Here is a 19,579-nt window from a genome sequence, read left to right as displayed (position 1 = left end):
ATGCTAAAGAAACATCTGGGCCTGGTGTGGTGGCTCACCCCTGTAATCCCAGCGCTTTGGGAAGCCTAGGCAAAAGGATCACTTGAGGCTAGGAGTTCGAGACCAGCCCGGCCAACGTGGTGAAACCCCGTCTCTACTAAAAATACAAAAATTAGCTGGGTGTGGTGGCGCACACCTGTAATCCCAGCTACTCGGGAGGCTTAGGCAGGAGAATCGCTTGAACCCAGCAGGCAGAGTTTATGGTGAGCCAAGCACCCTACTGCATTCCAGCCTAGATGACAGAGCAAGACTCTATCTCAAAGAAGAAAAAGAAAGGAAACATCTGTTGCTTGAGCTCAATTTAAATACAACATTGTTCATACTTATTTTCTAACTTTTAAAATGTTTCTTTCTTTCAAACACAGGGTATGGGACTTTTCTCTGGTTACTGAGTTACCTATTTCCCTATTGGCTCTGGGTCACCAGGAAGGAAGAGGAGTTCCTTCTCCTTCGGTCACTGTGTTTTTTTGGTTTTTTGTTTGTTTTTTTCTCTTGTAGTCCACAGCTCATATCCTCCTCTGTTCCTCACTCATCCCTGCCCATGCAGGAAACCAGGGGTGAGTGTGGGAGGCACAGAGGAGGATAAGCTTTACTTAAGGTTAAGAGGTAAGTTATTTGTGTGGACTGAATTCAGCGGGCTGTACTCACTAACAGTGTAACCTTGGGTAAATTAGTTTAACCTCTGTAAGCCTCAGTTTTCTTCAAATTGGGGCCAGTAGTATTACTGACACTTTCTTCTGTACTGGTCATTTCTTCTTTTTTTTTTTGAATGGAGTTTTGCTCTTGTTACCCAGGCTGGAGTGCAGTGGCATGACCTTGGCTTACTGCAACCTCCACCTGCCGGGTTCAAGCTATTCTCCTGCCTCAGCCTCTGGAGTAGCTGGGATTACAGTTGCCCGTCACCACACCCATTTTTTTTATTTTTTTTTTAGTAGAGATGGGGTTTCTTTTTTTGGAGACAGAGTCTTACTCTGTCGCCCAGGCTGAAGTACAATGGTGCTCGCTGCAACCTCCACCTCCCAGCTTCCAGCTATTCTGCCTCTGCCTCTCAGATAGCTGGGACTATAGGCATGTGCCACCATGTCCAACTAATTTTGTATTTTTAGTAGAGACGGGGTTTCGCCATGTTGGCCAGGCTGGTCTCAATCTCTTGACCTTGTGATCCACTGCCTCGGCCTCCCATAATTTTGGGATTACAGCTGTGAGCCACCATGCCCAGCCTGTACTAGTAATTTCTGTATTACAATAATAATACTGATATCACCTTTGTATTAATAATTTCTGTGCCTTAATAATGTCTGTACTAATACAGATATAGTAAAATGTCTGTGGCACCAATAATTTAATAATAATTCTGCACAATTTCTGTTCTATACCAGAATGCTAATTTTTTTTGTAAAGTGAGGCTAATAGAGAGTTATTCTGAATATTAGATGAGAAAAAAAGCAGATAAAGCATTCAGAGTATAGCATATAGTATGTGGTTAGTAAATGTTAGCTGCTATTATTATTAATGAGGACATATGTCTTCTAGTCATTCTGCCTGAGCCTTTGCACCTACAGAAACTTGTGAAGAAGATCAAAACTGGCTTGTTTTCAGGTCTGTCTTAGTACAGAAAAGACAGTCCCTGTGAGTGATCTGTGGGGAAAGGAGAACATCCCCTTTCCCTGGGGCCTCTTCAAGGAGTCTGTGCACTACCTCTCCAGCTTTGAAAAGAATTTGTTCCTGCCAAGAAGAGAAATGGGGATGAAGGGGTTGGGATGGAAAACACATGCTTATGAAGCAGGGGCTTTTGTTTTCTCTCTGGATAGAATAGGGGTTTTTCTCAGAAGGACAGGGATGGTGATCAGAGAGGGGAAAAGGGGGACCAACTCTCTGGTTTGGGGTTGTAACTTCTGACTGTCCCAGGGGAAGGCATCTTCAGGCATAAGGGAGAGTCCAGAGGCAGGAGAGTGAGAGCCCCAGTGTCACTGCATTGGACCCAGGGCTGGAGTAGAAACAAACATTCCAAACCTTGCATGGCTGTAAGTGGAATGAGTGGGCGTCTGGAGGAGGGAATAGGAGTATCATCTTCCTCACTTCCCCTTTCAGGGAGGAGCCACCCGACTGGATAGAGAGGAGCTGAATCACTTCAGGGAGGCCCTTTTGATGACGTTTTCGTTTTTAAAATTATATTTAATTTTATTTTCAAAGATAAGTACAGTAGCAAGAAGGAGGGAAAGAGTAGAACAAGGTGTTCTATCTGTAACTGAACAAACTGAGATCACTCACTGCCTTCAGACTAGCTGGATTATATTTTTAAATCAGATTTTTAGGCCTTCATTTTGTTCTTGTATTTTATTTTATTTTATTTTATTTTATTTTATTTTATTTATGTTATGTTATGTTATGTTATGTTATGTTATGTTATGTTATGTTATGTTATGTTATGTTATGTTATTTTGTTTTTTGCTTTTTTGAGATGGAGTTTTGCTCTTGTCGCCCAGGCTGGAGTGCACTGGCTCAATCTCGGCTCACTACAACCTCCACCTCCCAGATTCAAGTGATTCCCCTGCCTCAGCCTCCTGAGTAGCTGGGATTACAGGCATGCGCCACCACGCCCAGGTAATTTTTTGTATTTTTAGTAGAGACGGAGTTTCACCGTGTTAGCCAGGATGGTCTCGATCTCCTGACCTCGTGATCTGCCTGCCTTGGCCTCCCAAAGTGCTGGGATTACAGGTGTGAACCACTGTACTCTGCTAATTTTTGTATTTTTAATAGAGATGGGGTTTCACCTTGTTGGCCAGGCTGGTCTTGAACTCTTGACCTCAGGTGAACTCTTGACCTCCGCCTGTCTCAGCCTCCCAAAGTGCTGGGATTACAGGCGTGAGCCACTGTTTTGTTTATTTTAAATGGAACCATCCTTGAAATGATTTGGAGTTTAAAAGTCCATCAGTTAAAACCAATAATTTCAAATCTTTTAAGAAGTAAAACAAAAACAACAACAACAAAAAAACCATGTATGATTCTCCAACCCCATAATTACCTCCACCCTGATTTCCTGCTTTCAGCCTGATGGTGCCCAGTCTCTATCCTCAGAAGTCTGGAATGGTTACCAAACAAAAACATTTTGTTTTCTCTCCTTCCTCCCACCACCCAAGATGCCAAAAGGAAAGAAGGCCAAGGGGAAGAAGGTGGCTCCAGCTGCTGCTGTTGTGAAGAAGCAGGAGGCCAGGAAAGTGGTGAATCCCGTGTTGGAGAAAAGGCCTAACAGTCTTGGCATTGGACAGCACATCCAGCCCAAAAGGGACCTCACTTGCTTTGTCAAACGGCCGCGCTTTATCAGGTTGCAGTGGCAAAGAGCATCCTCTACACATGGCTGAAAGTGCCTCCTGCGATGAACCAGTTTCCCCAGACCTTGAACCCCCAAAGAGCCACTCAGCTATAATACATAAGCTGGCCCACCAGTACAGACCAAAGACAAAGCAAGAGAAGAAGCAGAGGCTGTTGGCCTGGGCTGAGGAGAAAGCTGCCAGCGAAGGGGACATCCTCACTAAGAGACCGCCTGTCCTTTGAGCAGGAGTTATCACCATCGCCACCTTGGTGGAGAACAAGAAGGCTCAGCTAGTGGTGACTGGACATCATGTGGATCCCATCGAGCTAGCTGTATGCTGCCTGCCCGCAGCCTCAGCCTTCTCATCTGGAAAGTGGGTGGTGATAGTGCATACCTCTGTGTTGTAAAATAAAGGTCCCTGACTGCATTATTGAGGGGAAGGTAAGACTGGGACGTCTAGTCCACAGGAAGACCTGCGCCACTGTCACCTTCACACGGGCTAACTCGGATGACAAAGAAGCTTTGGCTTAGCTGGTGGAAGCTATCAGAGCCAGTTAGAACGGCAGATACAATGAGCTCCATCATCACTTGGTAGACAGTGTCCTGGGTCCTAAGTCTGTGGCTCTCATTGCCAAGCTGGAAAAGCCAAAGGCTAAAGAACTTGCCACCAAACTGGGTTAAATGTTCTCTGCTGTTTTCTGTACATAAAAATAATTAAAATAATACAAATTCTCCTTCAAAAACAAAAATACTTTCCTTCCAGACGTCTTGCAGGAGTGGAGTTACAATACCTTCCTTCTTGTGCTAATCCAGTGCACACCTCTGAACTGAATGTTGAGAACTGAGCTGAATAGTCTTCCCAAAACAAATGCAACTTGTAGTAAAAGATCATACAGGATGATTTCATGTATCTATAAACAGCAAATTTATAGAAACAGAAAGTAGATCAGCGATTGCCTAGAGCTGGGGGTAGGAGTGGGTATGAACCAAAAATGGACATGAGGAAACATTTTGGGGTAGTAGAAATGTTCTAAAACTGACTTGTGGTAATGGTTGCACAACTCTGCAAACTTACTAAAGTCATCGAATTGTACACTTACAATGGGTGAATTTTATGATATGTAAATTTGCCTTAATAAAGCTGATGTTGTTTTAAAGTTAGCATAGGTAACTGATTTAAATTTGTATGCCAAATAACACTGGTTAGTATCTACATTAGGACCCTGACTCTACTGCTCACAAACCATGTGAATTGAAATAAATTATTTCATAGTCCCCAGCCTCAGTCTCCTCATCTGTAGAGTGGGTGATGATAGGCGTATCTCATAAAGCAGAGTGCCAGTTAAATGAGATAATGTATAGATTCTTAACACATTATATTTTTCCTTAGAAATGAGAATGCGAGCAGGTAGGGAGGTGGGAGTGTTGATTCTTTCTTGACTTGTGGGGGGAAGGTCATTCTGAATTTTTCAATGAGAATGATCTGGAAGGAGCATGCTCTAGCACTTTCAGACTCTCAGACCCACCCGTTCCTCTGTGCCCAGTGGTTTCACATTTCCACTTCTGGGTCAAGTTGCAAGGATAAAAGGAATAGTATTTGTTATCAGGCAGAAGGAGTGAGTGGCAGACTGCAGGAGCTCCAGGCTCCTAGGTGACTGTTCCAGACTGGCTGCCCTAGGAGACGCTCTAAGGGAGACATAATTGGGGCAAATGAATGTACAACATGGGTCCCTGATGCCCAGATAAGCCCAGAAAAGTCAAGGCTGGCTATTGGGAGCAAAATGAGATAAAAGAGGCAGTGTGGGAGAAACAGGGATGGGCCCAAGGCCAGTTGGAAGGGCTTGTTCTCTCCTTGTGTGTGGAGTGCAGCCACTAGCTCACACCTGCCCTTTTGTTAGCCCTACCTGGCTTCATCATGCACTCCCTTGTTGAGCGAGACTTACTGAGTTTCAACCACCAGCCATGCCCTGGGAAACAACATCCCACCCAGTTCAGAGAGTCCATTGTGCAGAACACAGGCACATTGCATGCTAATAAGTGTGACAGCTGGTAGCAAAGTGCTGAGATAGCACAGCACCAGGGCTTCATTATCCTAAAGGTGTATAAATACTCCACTTCCCTTGCACTTGGAGCAAGTTAACTCTGAGGTCTGGGTTTACACTGGCTCCTGGATTTTCCACAGTGGGATTAAGCTCTGTCACCCACAGTACCATCTTTTTAGGATGCCTTCCCTTCACAATCTTACTTCCCCACTCAGAGGTCAGAGGAGCCTTCTCTGAGGAAGTGCTTTGCTGGAGACAGCTGGGAAACAGGTGGGACTTAGAAGGATGATGAAGGGGGCCGCAGGAACAGGGAGTTCAAGAGAAGAGATTTCTGGCCTGGGGAAAATATAGAGGTAGTCCCTGCAGGGGCACATGGAAGCTCTGCTGGAGCAAGAGGTCTGTGGTAGGTGCAGAGAAAGGCCACAGAGAAGAGAGCCATGGGTATGTCAAGGAAAGAGACTTTGCTGCATGACTTAGAGGCTTCCAGGAACTGAAAGAGCCTCCTTCTCACAAGGAGACAATCATTCTCAGGTTTAGAAGAATCTGTAGATAACTAATGGCCAAATGTAAGGAAATAAAACGGGATGTGAAAAATCCACCAAATGACCCATGTCTATAAGCCAGAGGTCTCAGAGAAGGAATACCACTGGGCCCAGGTGCACCCAAGCCCTTCAGAAGAGTCGGCCAGTTCAGAAGGGGCCAGGGACATCAGCTCCCAGGCTGATTAAATAGGAGAGGCCCATTCCTGTGCTCCTGAAGATAATCCAGTTTTAAACAGGACCCATGGCATTGCCTTCTCCTCACCATCTTGCAGACACCGGAGCAGCTTGCAGGGTAATCCCTCTCCTACCCAGCAAGATAAAAGGAAGGGGTTTAGTCTACTCCTAATCCTGTAGTTGCTCAGAAGACAAGCTTTCCTGGCCTTCAGGCACTCACTCTAGCTGGCTTGCTTTTGGGGGTTGCTGCCAGCAGTGAGCACAGTGAATTTTGCAGGCTGGGAGCCAACAGAAAGGCACCATTAACAGCACCCACCCCCATTGCCCTGAACACCACACCTTTGTCCAACTATTAAATGTCTCCAAGGTCCTCCCAGGAGTTTTGTTTTTGACATGCAATGTTTGCTTGTTGTACATTTTTTATTGAGCCATCATTCTTAGTAGCGCTGAATTCCAGAAGATGAGCAAACACCACTCATTTCTACTTAAGATCATTTTGGGCTAAGTGGCCCAGAGGAGAATTCCAATGTAGGTAAACAGTTCCTAACACAGGATGGAATTCTTTATTTTGCTTTTTGGAGAAGGACAACAAAGATGGGGTGTGGGGTGAGGAATGGAGGAGGAATTCAGCCCTTCACTGTCATCTGCTTTAGGTAATGCAAAGAGGGAAGTCCATCTAGATCCATGGCCAGTCAATGATTCTTACGAGCCCTAGAGCAGTGGTCCGCAGCCTTTTTGGCACCAGGGAGTGCATGGAACGTGGGTGTCAGGGGAGATGGTTTCAGGATGAAACTGTTCCACCTCAGATCATCAGACATTAGATTTTCATCAAAAGTTTGCAAGTAGCCAGGCGCGGTGGCTCATGCCTGTAATCCCAGCACTTTGGGAGGCTGAGGAGGGCAGATCACCTGAGGTCAGGAGTTCAAGACCAGCCTGACCAACACAGCAAAACCCTGTCTCTACTAAAAATACAAAAATTAGCCAGGCATGTTGGCGTTTGCCTGTAGTCCCAGCTACTCCGGAGGATAAGGCAGGAAAATCGCTTGAGCCTGAGAGGTGAAGGTTGCAGTGAGCCGAGATTGCACCACTGCACTTCAGCCTGGGTGACGGAGTGAGACTTGATCTGAAAAAAAAGGGGTACAACCTAGATCACTTGCTTGTGCAGTTCACGATAGGGTTCATGCTCCTATGAGAAGCTAATGCTGCTGCTGATCTGACAGGAGGTGGCGCTCAGGCAGTAATTGGAGCAATGGGGAGTCACTTGCTCTCCTGCCATTCACCTCCTGCTGTGGAGCCCAGTTCCTATCAGGCCACAGACTGCTACTGTCCATGGCCCTGGGGTTGGGGACCCCTGCTTTAGAGGACTCAAGGAATAACAGACCCGGGTATGCCTAGATGTCTTCCTCTAAAAAAAATCTTGGGCTGGGTGCAGTGGCTCACATCTGTAATCCCAGCACTTTGGGAGGCTGAGGTGGGAAATCACCTGAGGTCAGGAGTTCAAGACCAGCCTGACCAACATAGTGAAACCCCATCTCTACTAAAAATACAAAAATTAGCCGGGTGTGGTGCCAGTGCCTGTAATCCCAGCTACTTGGGAGGCTGAGGCAGGAGAATCGCTTGAACCTGGGATGCAGAGGTTGCAGTGAGCTGAGATCATGCCACTCCCATTCCCCAGATATGCTCCAGGGACCAGGAGACACAGATGCTTGGGCTCACGTTGGAATGAAAGTCACATTTCCCCTTGCTGTCATCATGTCCTGTGCACAGTTCAGCCACCCCTGTACCTTTGTCGCTCTTGTCATCCACCAGAATGATTTCCTTCAGCAGGTGTGTGGGTGTGTGATTGACAGAACTGTGCACTGACCGCAGGATCACCGACAGGGCCTCGTTCACAAAGATGAATATGATGGATATCTGGGGCAGGTCCTTGGAGTACTTGAGCTCCTTACACCTGGGGAAGGAGAGAGCTGAGACGCAGAGTCAGAGGAAGGATAAAAGCTCAGGCGCTGCAGCTGGACACTAAAGCTTTCAGCCGAATCCTCATCCAGTCCCCCAAGGCGTGAATCACTGGTTCCCTTGGGCTTCTCCTTGGCTAAGAACTGAGAATAAACCCTAAGAAGGAGAGCATTGACAGATGCAGCCCCACTTCCCCAAATTCACCACCCTACAGGAAAGGCTCAGCATCAGTACCAGGCGTATGTCTACCTGCATCTACCTGTGCCGCCTACCTGTACCCTGCGCTTCAGGGCACACCCACACAACTTCTGACTCCAGCCCCACCATTTCCTTGCCTGAAACCTTCTTTGCTGATGCCTAAGCAATTACTCCACCTCCTAAATCTCTCAACTAGAGACCACTGGGGAGTGGGCACAGTGGCTCACGCCTGTGATTTCAGCAATTTGGGAGGCCGATGGGGGAGCATCGCTTGAGGCTAGGAGTTTAAGACCAGCCTGGGCAACACAGAAAGATCCTGTACCTACAAAAAAATTTTTAAATTAGCCAGGTGCAGTGGTGCATGGCTGTATTCTCAGCTACTTGGGAGGCTGAGGTGGGAGGATCACTTGCCATGAGCTGTGATCATGCCACTATACTCCAGCCTGGGTAACATAATGAGACCCTGTTCCCCCTCCACCAAAAAGAACACCAGGAATTGATGTGTTAGGTTGGTGCAAAAGTAATTGCGGGTTTTGCACCAAGCTAATACAAATACCCCAGCTCCCTCAGCCCTAGAGCAGGTGAAATGTCAATTCCTGTAGCAGGATTATGCCCCCATCACCCACAGGAGCAATCTTCATAACACACCCTTTGGAGTGGGGGGTGCCTTTCCCTCCCAGGCTTACTCCCCACTCCCCTAGTGATGCTCTCTTCACCTCCAAAATAAACTACTTGCACTCAAACCTTTGTTTCAGGTTCTGTTTCTGGGGGAACCCAAATGAAGACATCTACCGAACCCACTAAGTGCTCCATATTATATGATACTAGAGGTTCCTGCTGTCACAGAGCTAACGTTCTAGGAGAGGAAATAAAACACCCATGCCAGTCATAGTAAAGGAAAAGTACCCTACACCTGGAGGAGTGTGCAATGGAAGGCACACCAGCTATTCTGCGGGCAGTCCTAGAATCTCCCCGGAGACCAGAGACATGACAACCTGCCGACATCCCTCCCTCAGAATACCCAGCAGCCCTCACATGCCTGAGCGCAGAGATTATAGGGAAGAATTCCTCTCATTCAGGCTGGACTCCAGAGCACACAGCTTTGGCCTTCTCTACGGCTCCAGGTGATGTAAGAGATGATTTAGTACCCGGGGAACGTGCTCTGCTTTTCTCAGTCACAGGTGCACCAAGAGTCAGCACTGAGGAATTTTAGTTTATGCTTACACCTGAGCCACATTGGAAAGAGCAAAGAGAAACACAGTAGAATGGAGTGCCGAGGTACGTGCACTTTAATGCGTGTGTCTTCTCCTTGTAGGAGATTGCACAACATACAGCACAATAGGATAGGGAGCAGAACAAAGAAAACAGATGAAGCCATGGAGTGAGAGAGGAGCAGAGCTGAAAAGGGAGCAAGAAATAGGCTGTTTCTCATGCTGAGCAGCTTGAGCTACGTCAGGCCATATTAATCATGTAGGCAATTTTCAGAAGAAAATTAAGTTTTGTTACAGTATGTGTTTGTGTCTCCTGGAGGAGATTGTCCAGTGATGCATTGATCAAGCAGCCTCATTTTTACCATGCTGCTGTAAATCTACTTCTGAGGGCTGCCAGGGGGATTACAGTGATTATTGACAGGCTCTTGGGCAGTTGGCAGGAATCATCTCATTGACTGTGTGGTGGTCCACAAGTCAAAGGCACTCCAGAGGGTCCCTCGGAGGCCCCTCGACCAGAGGCCAGCAGCCATCCTGTGCCTGGTAGCGTGGCAGCTGTCCCATCTCAGCTCACTCTCACCAGCTGTACACGTGTGTGTGTTACCAGAAAGTGGTCCTGATTCAGACCCCAAGAGAGGGTTCCTGGACCTTGAGCAAGGACGAACTTGGGGCGAGTCCATAAAGTGAAAGCAAACTTATTAAGAAGGTAAAGGAATAAAGAATGGCTATTCCATAGGCAGAACAGCACCCAGGACTGCTGGTTGCCCAATTATATGGTTATTTCTTGATCATATGCTAAACAGGGATGGATTATTCATAAATTTTCTGGGAAAGGGGTGGGCAATTTTCGGAACTGAGACTTCCTCCCCTTTTTAGACCATGCAGGGCAACTTCCTGACATTGCCATGGCACTTGTAAACTGTCATGGCGCTGGTGAGACTGTCTTTTAGCATGTTAATGCATTATAATGAGCATATAATGAGCTGTGAGGACGGCCAGAGATCACTTTCATTGCTATCTTGGTTTTGGTGGGTTTTGGCCAGTTTCTTTACCACATGCTTTTATCAGCAAGGTCTTTGTGACCTGTACCTTGTACTGACCTCCCATCTCATCCTGTGACTAAGAATGCCTTAAACTCCTGGGAATGCAGCCCAGTAGATCTCAGGCTTATTTTACCCAGCCCCTATTCAAGATGGAAATCTCTCTGGTTCAAACACCTCGGACACACGATGTCAGAGGCTCACAGAACACACCCACTGACTCTGTGCATGTCTTCCTGGGGCTGGTTTCTCTGATCCTTTGCTTTTAACAGCTTCTGGATTTTGAAATTGAAAAGAAACGAGGCCAGATTGTACAGTCCTAGCACCATCTTCTCCACCCACAAGCAATGGGGTTACGCTGCAATCAAGGATCCGGTTCTAAGTCAAGCCTCTTGGCTGAAGCAGACAACTCCCCCTGGTGAAATGGGAAATGTAGCAGCCTTCAGGGTATGGCGTCCTCAGTCCTGCCCTTTCATGGGTCCAGGTGGCCATTTAATAAATCACAGGGGATTTCGGAAGTGAAAAGTGCTGTATTCCACCTGGGACCTGTAACCCTGGTCACGCTGCTCACACCACCTCTCTCCACAGCTCAGCTTCTTCATCTGTGAAACTGTGGCAGGCCAGGTCTTACTAACAGCTGAACAGGCAGACCTCTGTAACAACTGTTTCAGCACTGAGTGGTTAAGTTAAATATTAAAAGCTGAAAGAGCCGGTGTCCTTATACAAAGGCTGGAAGGTAACAAAAGCCCACTGAGAGTTTTGCCCAGGCCTTTCCTGGGCCTTGAAGCAGGACAAGATAACAAAGGAATTCTCAACAGGACTCATTTAGGATGAAAAAAGTTTTCAATGGAGGTCTGAAGAAATTCCCCAGACCTCCACAAACAAGTTTTATTGAGGGGTCTAAAGGAACTCCCTCCATGATTTAGCAGGAGACAAGATAAGGGTAATCACCCCTAGCACAGGGACCCATGTAGATTAAGTAAATTTGCTGAGGCTCCAGAGGGAGGTCTTCAGGGCTCACACCTTAGTTATAGATTAGAAGAAGCTAAGCTGGGTGCAGTGGCTCATGCCTGTAATCCCAGCACTTTGGGAAGCCGAGGCAGGTGGATCACAAGGTCAGGAGTTCAAGACCAGCCTGGCCAATATAATGAAACCCTGTCTCTACTAAAAATACAAAAAAAAAAAAAAANTAGTCCCAGCTACCTGGAGGCTGAGGCAGGAGAATCGCTTGAACCCTGAAGGTAGAGACTGCAGTGAGCCAAGATCGTGCCACCACACTCCAGCCTGGGTGACAGAGCGAGACTCCATCTCAAAAAAAAAAAAAGAAAAGAAAGAAAAAGAAACAAAAGAAGCAGCTAATCACTTAACGTCTTTAGATGAATGCATGCTTACATGTAGACATATAGCTTAGAAGGTATACAAGTTCTGAAAAACTTTGTGATTTTGAGTTGGTCTAGTGATATTTTCCAGGCCTTCTCCCTGTACCCAGTTACAGAAATAAACTCTCTTCTTTCCCATTTCATCCGTGTTTTGTTATTCAGCCGAGGGAATAAGCAGCCCTGACCCTCAGTTTGGTTCGGGAATAAAACTGTCGAAATAATCCACCCCACGCCTAGCTCCAGGCTTCCTGTAAGAAGCAATGGAGATACAGCCTGTGAGCCCATGAAAATGTCCCTGGGTGTTAGTTTGCTTTCTAACAGTCAGGACCCTCAGCTGCAGGTCTGTTGGAATTTGCTGGAGGTCCACTCCAGACCCTGTTGGCCTGGGTATGAGCAGCGGAGGCTGCAGAATAGCAAATATTGCTGAACAAACAGAAAGGACATCCACACCAAAACCCCATCTGTATGTCACCATCATCAAAGACCAAAGGTAGATAAAACCACAAAGATGGGGAAAAAACAGAGCAGAAAAGCTGAAAATTCTAAAAATCAGAGCACCTCTCCCCCTCCAAAGGAACACAGCTCCTCGCCAGCAATGGAATAAAGCTGGAGAATGACTTTGATGAGTTGAGAGAAGGCGGCTTCAGATGATCACACTTCTTTGAGCTAAAGGAGGAAGTTTGAACCCATCGCAAAGAAGCTAAAAAACCTTGAAACAAGATTAGACAAATGGCTAACTAGAACAACCAGTGTAGAGAAGTCCTTAAATGACCTGATGGAGCTGAAAACCATGGCATGAGAACTACATGATGAATGCACAAGCTTCAGTAGCTGATTCGATCAAGTGGAAGAAAGGGTATCAGTGACTGAAGATCAAATGAATGAAATGAAGCGAGAAGAGAAGTTTAGAGAAAAAAGAGTAAAAAGAAACAAACAAAGCCTCCAAGAAATATGGGACTATGTGAAAAAAACAAATCTACGTCTGATTGGTGTACCTGAAAGTGATGGGGAGAATGGAACCAAGTTGGAAAGCATTCTGCAGGATATTATCCAGGAGAACTTCCCCAACCTAGCAAGGCAGGCCAACATTGAAAGTCAGGAAATACAGAGAACACTACAAAGATACTCCTTGAGAAGAGGAACCCCAAGACACGTAATTGTCAGATTCACCAAAGTTGAAATGAAGGAAAAAATGTTAAGGGCAGCCAGACAGAAAGGTCGGGTTACCCACAAAGGGAAGCCCATCAGACTAACAGCAGATCTCTCAGCAGAAACTCTACAAGCCAGAAGAGAGTGGAGGCCAATATTCAACATTCTTAAAGAAAAGAATTTTCAACCCAGAATTTCATATCCAGCCAAACTAAACTTCATAAGTGAAGGAGAAATAAAATCCTTTACAGACAAGCAAATGCTGAGAGATTTTGTCACCACCAGGCCTGCCCTACAAGAGCTACTGAGGGAAGCACTAAACGTGGAAAGGAAAAACCGGTACCAGTCACTGCAAAAACATGCCAAATTGTAAAGACCATCGATGCTAGGAAGAAACTGCATCAACTAATGAGCAAAATAACTAGCTAACATCACAATGATAGGATCAAATTCACACATAACAATATTAACATTAAATGTAAATGGGTTAAATATTCCAATTAAAAGACACAGACTGTCAAATTGAATAAAGAGTCAAGACCCATCAGTTTCCTGTATTCAGGAGACCCATCTCACATGCAGAGACACACATAGGCTCAAAATAAAGGGATGGAGGAAGATCTACCAAGCACATGGAAAACAAAAAAAGGCAGGGGTTGCAATCCTAGTCTCTAATAAAACAGACTTTAAGCCAACAAAGATCAAAAAAGACAAAGAAGGCCATTACATAATGGTGAAGAGATCAATTCAACAAGAAGAGCTAACTATCCTAAATATATATGCACCCAATACAGGAGCACCCAGGTTCATAAAGCAAGTCCTTAGAGACCTACAAAGAGACTTAGACTCCCACACAATAATAATGGGAGACTTTAACACCCCACTGTTAACATTAGACAGATCAATGAAACAGAAAGTTAACAAGGATATCCAGGAATTGAACTCAGCTGAAGCCATTCACTGACAAAGCTAGAATTTGACTTATAGGAACACTGTAATTGTAATGAAGTGATCTGAAAAAAGCAAGAAAAAGGATCACTCCTGTTTTCACCACATGAACACATCAACTGTTCTCATTTTCTCTATGTTCCTTTCAGGTACTATCTGCACATTTCTGTCTCTATTTTATGTTATTTAAGGGTCAACAGTACAGTTGACCCTTAAATAACACAGGTTTGAATTGCATGGGTCCACGTATACATGGATTTTCTTCTGCCTTGACCACCCCTGAGATGGCAAGAACAACTGATATGGTTTGTCTCTGTGTCCCCACCCAAATCTCATCTCAAATTGTAATCCCCATGTGTCCAGGGAGGGACCTAGTGGAAGGCAACTGGATCATGGGGGTTTCCTCCATGCTGTTCTCATGACAGTGAGTTCTCACCAGATCTCATGGTTTCATAAGTGTGGTTTCCCGTGCTCTCTCTCTGTCTTTTCTGCCACCTTTTGAAGAAGATACTTGCTTCTCCTTCACCTTCCACCATGATCCTAAGTTTCCTGAGGCCTCCCCAGACATGTGGAACTGTGTCAATTAAACCTCTTTCCTTTATAAATTACCCAGTCTCGGGTCTTTCTTTATAGCAGTGTGAGAACGAACTAATACACCAACCTCTCTTCCTTCTCCTTCTCAGCCTACTCAACATGAAGGTGATGAAGATGAAAACCTTTATGACAATCCACTTCCATTCAATGAACAGTAAATAGATTTTCCTCTTCCTTATGATTTTCTTTAAAAACATTTTCTTTTCCCTGGCTCACCTTTATTGTAAGAATATGATCTATAGGCCGGGCGCGGTGGCTCAAGCCTGTAATCTCAGCACTTTGGGAGGCCGAGACGGGCGGATCACGAGGTCAGGAGATCGAGACCATCCTGGCTAACACGGTGAAACCCCGTCTCTACTAAAAAATACAAAAAACTAGCCGGGCAAAGTGGCGGGCGCCTGTAGTGCCAGCTATTCGGGAGGCTGAGGCAGGAGAATGGCTAAACCTAGGAGGCGAAGCTTGCAGTGAGCTGAGATCCGGCCACTGCACTCCAGCCTGGGTGACAGAGCGAGACTCCGTCTCAAAAAAAAAAAAAAAAAAAAAAAAATGATATATAATACATATGACATACATAGTATGTGTTAATTGACTTTATGTTACTGGTTAGGCTTCTGGTCAACAGTAGACTATTTGGCCAGGTGCAGTGGCTCATGCCTGCAATCCCAGCACACTGGAGGGCCAAAATGGGCAGATCACCTGAGGTCAGGAGTTTGAGACCAGCTTGGCCAACATGGCGAAACCCCATCTCTACTAAAAATACAAAAATTGGCCAGGCACGGTGGCTCACGCCTGTAATCCCAGCACTTTGGGAGGCCGAGGTGGGTGGATCACGAGGTCAGGAGATTGAGACCATCCTGACTAACACAGTGAAAACCGGTCTCTACTAAAAATACAAAAAATTAGCCGGGCCTGGTGGCGGGCGCCTGTAGTCCAGCTACTGGGGAGGCTGAGGCAGGAGAATGGCGTGAACCCGGGAGGCGGAGCTTGCAGTGAGCCGAGATTGCGCCACTACACTCCAGCCTGGGCGACAGAGCAAGACTCCGTCTCAAAAAAAAAAANCCGAGATTGCGCCACTACACTCCAGCCTGGGCGACAGAGCAAGATTCCGTGTCAAAAATAAATAAATAAATAAATAAAAAAGCAAAAATTACCCAGACATGGTGGCACATGCCTGTAATCCCAGCTACTCGGGAGGCTGAGGCAGGAAAATAGCTTGAACCCAGGAGGCGGAGGTTGCAGTGAGCTGAGATCACACCACTGCACTATCAGCGGGAGAGACAGAGCAAGACTCCATCTCAAAAAAGAAAAAAAAAGAAAAAAGTAGACTATTAGTAGTGAAGTTTCTGGGAGACTAAAGTTATATGTGGATTTTCAACCGCTAGGGAGGTCAGCACCTCTAACCCCTGCATAGTTCAAGAGACAATTGTAGCCATCAAAAAAATTTTTCTCGTATTTTCCCCATCTATCTCCAAAGCTACAACGAGGCTGGTATTTTTGTCTATGATGGTACTATTTAAAAACATTATCTAGTACTTCTTTAATTATGTTTTCACTTTTCTTCAAGATAAATACTAACACAAATAAAAACATAAACATTAAAAAAAAAAAGTCTGAAAGAGCATAGACAATCTAAGCTCACACTTCAAGGAACTAGAGAAACAAGAACAAACCAAACCCAAACCCAGCAGAGGAAAAGAAGTAACAGGCTGGGCATGGTGGCTCACACCTGTAATCTTAGCACTTTGGGAGACTGAGGCAAGTAGGTCACTTGAGCCCAGGAGTTCGAGATCAGCCTGGGCAACATGGTGAAATTCCATCTCTACTAAGAATACAAAAATTAGCCAGGAGTGATGGGTGGGTGCCTGTAATCCCAGCTATTTGGGAGGCTGATGCAGGAGAATTGCTTGAGTCCAGGAGGTGGAGGTGACAGTGAGCAGAGATCGCGCCATTGCACTCCAGCCTAGATGACAGAGGAAGGCTCTGTCTCAAAACAAAAACAAAAAGCAATGAGGCCATCAGCATTTTCATGCATGTGGCACTTTTTCCCCTTTATGATTGATTTCCCTAGCTTAAATTCCCAGAAGGAAGATTACTAGTTCAGAGGTATGAAATATTTTTATAGCTCAGAGTATGTACTTCCACATGGCTTTCCAAAGGTGTGATTCTGATTTTACAAGGCCACCAGCTATGGGTCCAGGCAAAATGTCACCTATACAGGGTAGGAGTGCAAAGACACCTTTGCTCCTCCCCCATTGATTTCTCCTGTTTTTACTAAGTGATCTCTGTGCTCTTTAAAGAATTTTCCACCTCCAGAAGCTAATTTGAAATACTAATTTACACATAGAACTCACCTGCATTATCTCTAGCCTTTGCCCATTAAAGAGACAGAAAAATCTAAACCAGTTCAGTCCCCAGTGTCCACAGGGTGTTAACCTTCAGAGACGCAGAACTAGAGGTTGCACATACACCCAGGGGTTGCTCCCAAGTCTCCACTCTTTCACAGCAAAGCATTATACTTCCACCTAGACTTGCCAGACATTGCCCAATCTTCCACTTGCCTCCCCCCTTTCCAAACATCCCAAGGACAACAAATGTACCTGGAATGTCACCATTAGCATGGACTACTCCATACCTGTGCCCTTCTTTATACCCGTGGACCACAGGCAGCGCAAAGTAAAAATGGCAACATTCTGGCTCACAAAATTGGGATGGTTTTTTAAAATGGTCTCTCTTTTTAGCTCACTCTCTTAGCATGGCCCACAAAGAATCTTCCCACTTGGTATAGATCATGTGTGGGGTTAGAAAAGCCCACAGACTTCAGTCATATTGTTGGCAATGACAAAGGTTCCATCAAGTGAGTGAATGGAGGACAAGGGCAGGTGGGTGCCGAAGACTTAGAATGTAATTATTTCAACCACTTATTATCCAGGAGCCAAGAAAAGAACACCGATACCAAGAGGCATTTGGAAGGTCCTAGAGTGGGGTTGGGTGACATTGATTAATTGCTTTTCCTGAGAAATACCCATTTCTTCCTAGGGGTCCTTCCCAAAAGACAGATTTTTTTTTTTTTCTGGAGATAGGGTCTCACTCTGTAACCCAGGCTGGAGTGCAGTGGTGCCATGATAGCTCAATGCAGCCCTGAACCCCTGGGTTCAAGTGATCCTCCCGCGTTGGCCTCCCAAGCAACTGGAACTACAGGTGTGCACCACCATGCCCAGTTAATTTTTATTTTTATTTTTGTAGAGATAGGGTCTCACTATGTTGCCCAGGCTGGTCTCCAGCTCCTGGCCTTAAATGATCCTTCCACCTCAGCCTCCCAAAGTTGTGCGGTTGCAAGCATGAGCCACCACACCTGGGCAACTTTTAATCCAAGTCTTGGGAATGGGAGGGATCCCAGTCTCTGCCTTCATTCTAAAATCTTCATTCCACAAAATTCTCATGTAGTATCTCTTCATACCTCACCATAAGCCTAAGAGGTTGGCATTTTTATTATCTCGTTTTATTTACAGATGGGGATATAGGAGCTAGATGACTCGCTCAAGATCACGGAACTAATAAAGGGCAAGTTAAGGTTCAAACTCAGATCTGTGTGGCTCCAAAGACTCAGATCCTGACCACCAAGCTCTCTCTTCTCTCGTAGACTAATGCTCCCAGAAAATAAAAGAGCCATGAAACCAAACGCTACAGTGTTAGGTGTTAGAACTCCAAATGCCAGGAATTACTGAAATTTCTTAGTGTCAATCAACCCTGAATGACCTTGGCAAGCATTTTCCATGATGACAGCTGACCCAGAGAGAGTGAGCAAGTGGGAGCCAAGATGGATGCATTGAACTAGAAGAGTTCGGGGGGTGCCTGTGCAGCCGGGCAGGATCTGGATGGAGCACAGCTGGGCATGTAGTAGCAGCAGGTGGATGCTGGAGCAGTTCTGTATTCACACTCTCTTCTTAACCGCTAAACTGCTCTAGTCACTCCCTTCCTAAACACAGGCACAGCAAATGCCACGTCTAACCCCGCACCTCCATCTCTCTTTCCCTAGTTCTCAATCTAATTTCTTGGCATAGTCATCCACATCAGTTCCATTTTCCCATTTTTTCATTTTGCACCCTACCCCGCTTCAATCTGGCTTCCAAGAACCCTTGATCCTGCCAACGACATCATGACCTCGGCTTGGCTAAATTCAATAGACTCATTTCAGTCCTTATACGAACAGACATTTTTCATTCTTGCACAAGTTTGGGTGTTGTTTTTTCTCATTCCCCATACAATCTGCCCCCAAATGTGTTGTTTTGTGAGGTCTCAAAGAGGAAAATAAGGACAAGATCAAAGGAAGTTAAAGGGCTGGATGCAGCAGCACCCATCTGTAGTCCCAGCTACTCTGGAGGCCAAGGTGGGAGGGTCACTTGAACTCAGGAGTTTGAGTCCAGCCTGGGCAACTTAGCAAGACCCCATCTCAATAAGAAAAGAAAAGAGAAACAATAGCAAAGGAAGTTAAAGGATTGCATATTTCTGCTTGTGGAAAAGACACCTTTAGTAGAATTAAGGTTGCCCAACATGTGATACATCATAAAGCAGGCAAGAATTATATTGGGCAAGAATGATGAGCTCAAAACTACATCTGCATTCCAGCCAGTGGTAGATAAGAGGTGATTCAGTTTGGATGTTCATCCCCTGCAAATCTCCATATTGAAATGTGGTCCCTAAGAGGCGGGCCTAGTGGGAGGTGTTTGGGTTTTGGAGACAGATGCCTCATGAATGACTTGGTGCCCTCCTCATTGAATTGAGCAAATTCTTGCTCTACTAGTTCACATGAAAGCTGGTTGTTTAAAAGAGCCTGGAACCACCCTCTCTCTCTCTTGCTCCCTCTCAACATGTGACATGCAGGCTGTCCTCCCTCTTCGCCGTGAGTGGAAGTTTCCTGAGGTCCTCACCACAAGCAGATGCTGGCACCATGCTTCTTGTACAGTCTGCAGAACCATGGGTCAAATAAACCTCTTTGC

The 19,579-nt window shown here is 45.7% G+C and overlaps 1 pseudogene; it reads left to right on the top strand.

The window, feature by feature from the left end:
• Positions 1-3,179: 3,179 nt before the first annotated feature.
• On the top strand, positions 3,180-4,033 carry LOC112621461 (annotated as a pseudogene).
• The last annotated feature ends 15,546 nt before the right edge of the window (positions 4,034-19,579 follow it).

Source organism: Theropithecus gelada, chromosome 3, assembly GCF_003255815.1.
Source record: "Theropithecus gelada isolate Dixy chromosome 3, Tgel_1.0, whole genome shotgun sequence".
Classification (NCBI taxonomy): Eukaryota; Metazoa; Chordata; class Mammalia; order Primates; family Cercopithecidae; genus Theropithecus; species Theropithecus gelada.
This window is presented reverse-complemented; position numbering and strand designations above follow the sequence as displayed.